Genomic DNA, 7,129 nt, shown 5'->3' on the forward strand with positions numbered 1-7,129 from the left:
ACTGGGTGTTCAAGCAAGAGCTGTGTCACTGATAAGATAGAGGCAGAGGCTGTAGTTAGCACAGACTCAGAGCTCAGTGCCCTTGGGTTGATTCTGCACTCCCACAAATTTCCTCAAATCTTCTTTTTTTCTTGCTGATCTCCCCTTACCTCTGTGTCTCCACTCATCTCATTTCCCTGTGTTTTACAGGAATCCTTAAAGCTCTTCTGATTCTTGCACCCTTACAAGGGAAAAGATAAACTTCATCTTCTAACTAAGCACCCGCAGTGATACCATGAAACACAATGAAGTGTAGGTAATCACGCCTGATCGACCACGTGTAACACTCCATCATATCACCAAAGCAGTCCTATCTCATTCTAACCTATCTTATCACTAATAAGCCTATCTTATCACCAGTACGTGTCTATATACCGATTGCACTGCGATATCACAAGCGCAAACTGAATTTTCTATCTCTTTCGGCTATCTAGGCACTTTCGTTTTGTTCTGCAGCACGGCAGCTACGTGACTAACACAGCTCAGTGCTCACCGACCTTTGTAGCACACCCCAAAGTGATTTACTGAATCAATCCAAAAGTACATTTGCAAAGCTGGCATTGGGTATTCACAGAATCACAGAATCACCAGGTTGGAAAGGACCCATTGGATCATCGAGTCCAACCATTCCTAACACTCCCTAAACCATGTCCCTCAGCACTTCATCCACCCGTTCCTTAAACACCTCCAGGGAAGGCGACTCGACCCCCTCCCTGGGCAGCTGTTCCAGTGCCCAATGACTCTTTCTGTGAAGAATTTTTTTCTGATATCCAACCTGAACCTCCCCTGGCAGAGCTTCAGGCCATTCCCCCTTGTCCTGTCCTCTGTCACTTGGGAGAAGAGCCCAGCTCCCTCCTCTCCACAACCTCCTTTCAGGCAGTTGTAGAGAGCAATAAGGTCTCCCCTCAGCCTCCTCTTGTCCAGGCTAAACAACCCCAGCTCTCTCAGCCGCTCCTCGTCAGACGTTCTCCAACCCTCACCAGCTTCGTTGCTCTTCTCTGGACACACTCCAGAGCCTCAACATCCTTCTTGTGGTGAGGGGCCCAGAACTGAACACAGTATTCGAGGTGCGGTCTCACCAGTGCTGAGTCTAGAGGGAGAATCACCTCCCTGGACCTGCTGGTCACTCCATTTCTGATCCAAGCCAAGATTCCATTGGCCTTCTTGGCCACCTGGGCACACTGCTGGCTCATGTTCAGTCGGTTGTCAACCATTACCCCCAGGTCCTTCTCTTCCGTGCAGCTCTCCAGCCACTCTTCCCCCAGTCTGTAGCGCTGCACAGGGTTGTTGTGCCCCAAGTGCAGGACCCGGCATTTGGCCTTGTTGAACCTCATGCCATTGGTCTCGGCCCAGCAGTCCAGCCTGTTCAGATCCCTTTGCAGAGCCTCCCTACCCTCCAGCAGATCCACACTTCCTCCCAGCTTAGTGTCATCTGCAAACTTGCTGAGGGTGCACTCTCCCCAAGAGGTGATTCCGGTGAGGTTCCTCAGGGAACCCAGCGCTGCCTGGGGACTCCTGCTTTGCTGTCCCATGACCCTGCCAAGCAGTTAAGACGCTCAGTTTTGCCATCTTTCCGTGCTTTATGTATTTCTGATCAGCACAGAAAGCAGAATTAGAAGCACCGGGCAGAGAGAGCGGAGCAGCCTAAGGGAAGAGCCCCGCAGGTTCCATGGCAGCTGTCTCCATGCTGAGATGAGCTACTGCAGCATTCGGAGCTGCTCCCTGTTTGGGGAAAGGGCAGCTTTGCATTTCCAAGATCTCCATCCTGCTGGATGGCTCCAGCTTTTGCAAACTGGAGACACTGTAAGGGCAGGGGACAGACCTGTCATCACCCTTCTTGCCGTGAACTGGCTGGCAACTGTAAAGTCACAAGAATGCTTTGGTCCTGCCAAGATAAAATACACCACAAATCACAAATCTCTTCATAAAATCAGGTGAACGCCTGATCCTACATTTTCCCCTTATCTTCCTCCATGATAGGAGATGAGTTTGTTTCTATTTACAGCCGAGAGAAGCGAGACAAGGGAAGGACGTGACTTGTCAGCATTGCACAGGGGCCTGGAAGAAAAGCTCCCATCCACCTTTATCTGTTTTCATACTTTCATCTCCAGATGATGTCTTCTTTTTATCTTCAAAGGCTTTCATGTTTCAGAGAAGCTGAACAAGTCAAGTGGTGCCCTGGCACAAAGACTGCCATCACGAGCATCGCTCAGAGCCGGCCCAGAATTGGTCAGGTCGTATTGTAGAGGTTTTTGCAATCAACCCATTGCACACAAAGCAAAAAGGATATGTAAGGCACTGGAAGATGCAAACCTGGGTGCAAAATTAGATGCACTGACAAAAAGAGTGCAAGCGATGGGGATGTTTTAGGTATTAACAATAATAATATTAGGTATTATATGCGGAAAAGAAACTCTCTTTTCCCAGCCGGAGGAGATTTCTTATTTTGCCACCAAGAAATCTGGTAGAGCAGGTGAGAATTGGACTGAACTAATAGGCTTTTTCTTCTTTTTACTCTATTTTTTTTTATACTACCTTGGTTTTGTCTGCCAGATAGAAATCTGTGCTGGCAGAGGAAGCTGTAAATGTGTCTTCACAAGTGGTTTTCTTGCTCAGCAACAGAAATCTTGGAAAATAAGAGAGGTGCTCATGCTGGCTCAGAAGCTGTTGCGGAGGGGTAGGAAATTCAGCATCACTTTATCTCGTTTCACGTCAACCGGTCCCATCTGAGGACAGGAGCGCACTTGCAGCGTGAGGACAGGCACCAGGACCCCAACTGCCTGAGTGGCCACGGCACAGGGTCAGGCTCTGTGCTGAGCAAAGAGGTACAAAGGGGTATCAGTTGCACACAGTATCACAAAGAGAGGCTATTTCTGTCCCTCATTGCCGGCAAACCGTGCGAGCAGTGGCAGGTGGTTTCAGCAGCTCATTCTCTGAGTTGTTTTTTGTGGCCTTAAGCAATGAGCTTTGGCCAATGTAAGATGTCCCTCTGTTTGGTTTGCTCAGGCCAATCAGGGCACGGTGGCCAGCGGCGTTCCCACTGCCTCTTCAAGGCTTCCACTCTGGGAAGATCACAGAATCATAGAATCACCAGGTTGGAAAAGACGTCTTGGATCATTGAGTCCAACCATTCCTACCTGCTACTAAACCGTGTCCCTGAGCACCTCGTCTGCCCGTCTTTTCTCAACCACCTCCCTGGGCAGCCTGTTCCAGATGGTGGTTTCAGAGCCTTGCTCATAAAGCCTAGAGGATGTGCAGATAACCAGCACTTTGGCTTTTGATCTGAGGTCCTGTTGTGTCCCATCTGTCTCCTCATCTCCCTTCCCTGACTGCGACCTCCAGCCTGTGATTCCACTTGCAGCCTCGCACAGAGTGAGTGAATTGGGGTCCAGAGTAACCGGGTGTTGAAAAGTCAAATAACCAACTCCTCTGGTAAGTATATTTGATTATTAAATTAATCTATTAAATAATCTATTATATAATCTAGTAAATAACCGACCAGTTTGTTGTTGCTGTTGCTGTAAAGGGGCAGCTTTTCTACTTTCATAGCCTGGCTGGGGCGTTTGGCTGTCTGCTACATCGTCTGGGCAGCAAAAGGAAGAGCTCGAGAAATGATCTTTAACAAACAAACTGGCATTTGATCCTTTTCTGTCCTTTTTTAATCAGATTTTGGCAGAAATGTTGGAAGAGGTCATCTGGGCATTATCTGTAGGTACATTCAGCACATCCCAGCCATGCAGAGCAGTCTCTGGGAAGGGGGATGGAGCTGCAAAGAGCTCTGCTGCACATGAAGGAATTTGTGTTCTGGCCTCCAAGGGGTGGAAATGTCTTTATATGAGCTTGCCCTTGCAGACTAAAGCCTGAGTACATCCCGTGCAAGGTCCCACCCTCCAGCAAGGTCCTTCCGCACCTCGTTCCCTGAGAGACCTCAGCTCATGCAGAGCTGTGCAGCGACAGCTTCTCTGGAATGAAACCACCTCGTGCTGGCCCGGCAGCAGCACTGTTGCTATTACTCACAGCATTCTTCCAATAAACTGATCAATGTGATTGGTTTGTATCTTCTCAAGCACTCCCATCATTCAGAGCTTGGCTGCGCTCCTCCTACAGCTTTTACTTGCACGTGTTTGTCTGCAAAGAGGTTTTAAGTCCAATGGTCCTCAAGAGAAGGCAGCCGGTGGCCTCACAGTCTGCCTGAAGGCTGTGGATTCTTGCTGTCGGGAACCCACCTGCATCTTGCATCAAAACCAGAATATATCCATCCTTTGCAGATTCGGAGACAGTGGTTGAGCTTGGCGTGGTTCTGGAAGGAAAGGCAATGCTATGGTAATTGACCTGAGGTAATTGACCTGAGGCTAAACTTGGCTTGTGGTCCTTCTTGGCCCTTTCCAATCCATTCTATGATTCTACAGTGTCCAGTGACTGCTGCTTCTCCATGAGTCTGCTGCTTCTCACAGCCAAGAGCAATGTTCTGCCTTCTCCCCTGCACAGGCCTGCAGCAGGTCACAAGTCTCATGATAGAATCATAGACTCACCAGCCCAGCAAAGATCTCTTGGAGCATCAAATTCAACCATTTCTATCTGACACTAAACCATGTCCCTGAGCACCCTGTCTACCTGTCTTTTAAATACCTTCAGGGATGGGGACTCCACCACCCCCCTGGGCAGCCTCTGACAGCACCCAATGACCCTTGCTGTGAAAAATTTCTTCCTGATATCCAGCCTGACCCTCCCCTGGTGGAGCTTGAGGCCATTCCCCCTTGTCCTGTCCTCTGTCCCTTGGGAGAAGAGCTCAGCTCCCTCCTCTCCACAACCTCCTTTCAGGCAGTTGTAGAGAGCAATAAGGTCTCCCCTCAGCCTCCTCTTCTCCAGGCTAAACAACCCCAGCTCTCTCACCCGCTCCTCGTCAGACTTGTTCTCCAGCCCCTCACCAGCTTCGTTGCTCTTCTCTGGACACACTCCAGAGCCTCAACATCCTTCTTGTGGTGAGGGGCCCAGAACTGAACATAGGATTCAAGGTGTGGCCTCATCAGTGCCGAGCACAGAGGGGCAAAACAGGTCAAACACAGTGCAGGCAGCTGCCTCCACTCATAGTTAGAAGTTCGCAGGAGCCATCTCCTCACGCTTCTCATGGATTACGTTTAGTCCAGGGCACGGCAAATTCTTCATTATTCTCTCTGGGGCTGAAATCTGAGTAATTCACAGAAACCGAGCCCCTCTCTGGGGAAGCCTTGTCAGCATTGTGGTGAGGTTCAAATACTTCTCCTCCTAAGGATGAGAAGAAGCAATGTTCCTGTGCACGACTGAGCTTCCACCAGCGACAGAGCAGAAGTATGGATTATGCAGGGAGGGCAGAAGGGATGAAGGCACGTGGGAACGTATGGGAGGAGGCAAATGTGAGCAGGGAGGGTAAAATGGGGACAAAAACACCCCCCTTGCTTTATCTTTAGAGTTTGCTCCTGGAGGTGGAAATCAAGCTACTAACACAGAGGAATGGACACCACCTTCCGCTGCATAAAACATGTACTGTTGACAATTAAAATACCAGTAACTCCAAATTAAATGGCAAAATGAAACATGGACACTTTCAGTGGGATGAAAATTCATGATGAAGGAATCAAAGGAGATTTTTAAAATGAAACATCCAACTCTAGAATCAAAGAGGTTTTGCCCACAGGGCTATCTCCACGCAGGGAGGGAGCTGTGAAAGCTGACACCAAACTAGTGTCTTGGCTTCCATGAGCCAGGAGCTGGAATAGCTTGTGACCATGGAGCCAGGAAGGCCAGGGGCAAGTGGGCAGATGGTGAAATGGCAGAGGTGGAAGCAGGCTTACCCGTCAGACCACCAGGCTGAGGCTGGCTTTGTTTCCGCTGAAGGCTTTGACAGAATCAAAACCTTTCCACGGAACACTTCGATTCAGTCTAATCAACAGTTTCAGATGGAAAACTCTTCTGTAGGAAAATTTCCATCCAACTCAAGTCATTTACTCCTGAGGCAAGTGAGTGTAATGTGGGTGTAAAGTATGGTCAGGTCAGAGATGCAGCTGTTGCCACATCCTTTGGCTTGATGTAAGTAGGGATGTGGTGTAACAGGCTCCCTCCCCAGACCTCCAGCATCAGCATCCGTGTCATCCTGGACAACCTTAAGAAACTCAGTTTGGCCATATGGCAGTGAACTTGAGAAAGAGGCTGGAATGACAATCAATCCAGAGCCCAGGACATAAAGTGAACAGGAAACCCTGTCTAGGCGTGGAGAACCACGTGGACATCCATCTCTGCCTCTCCGCTATCCCTCTGGGTTTTTATTCCCCAAAAAGCAGCTCTTACCAGAAATAGAGTCAACCTCATCTTTGGGGAATTTGTTTCACTGTTGCATGGCAATGCCGTACTCGTTCGCAGTTTAATGCAGCATGTTCTGCTGTAGCAAATCTTACAGAAAATAGCGTTATTCTGATCTGATGGGATGTCCCTGCCCATGGCAGGGGGGTTGGAACTAAATGATCTCTAAGATCTCTTCCAACCCAAACTATTCTACGATTCTAAGATTCTCTTCAGAAATAAGAAACACAATGAGTATCTCTTTGGGAAATGAGAGCAAGGGCAGGCTCTAATTCCCACCCTGGGAAGCAGCATTGCTTCTTTCTCCTCTAACAGGAAAGATGAAAAATCAAACTGGCTTAACTCTGGTCTGATAGAGCATCTTGGCCTGGATCAGAAATAGCGTGGCCAGCAGGACCAGGAAACGGATTGTGCCCCTGAACTTGGCATTGGTGAGGCTGCACCTGGAATCCTGGGCCCTTCAGTACAAGAAGGACACTGAGGGACTGGAGCGCGTCCAGAGAAGGGAACGGAGCTGGAGAAGGGGCTGGAGAACAAGGGTTATGAGAGGAAGCTGAGGGAGATGAGGATGTTTATGCCAGAGAAGAGGAGGCTGAGGGGAGACCTTATCACTGTCACAACTGCCTGAAAGGAGGTTGTGGTGAGGTGGGTGCTGAGCTCTTCTCTGAAGTGACAAGTGATAGGATGAGAGGAAATGGCCTCAAGTTGTACCAGAGGAGGTTTAGATGGGATATTAGGAAAAATGTCTTCTTGA

The sequence above is a fragment of the Cuculus canorus genome, chromosome 27, assembly GCF_017976375.1.
Source record: "Cuculus canorus isolate bCucCan1 chromosome 27, bCucCan1.pri, whole genome shotgun sequence".
NCBI classification, from domain to species: domain Eukaryota; kingdom Metazoa; phylum Chordata; class Aves; order Cuculiformes; family Cuculidae; genus Cuculus; species Cuculus canorus.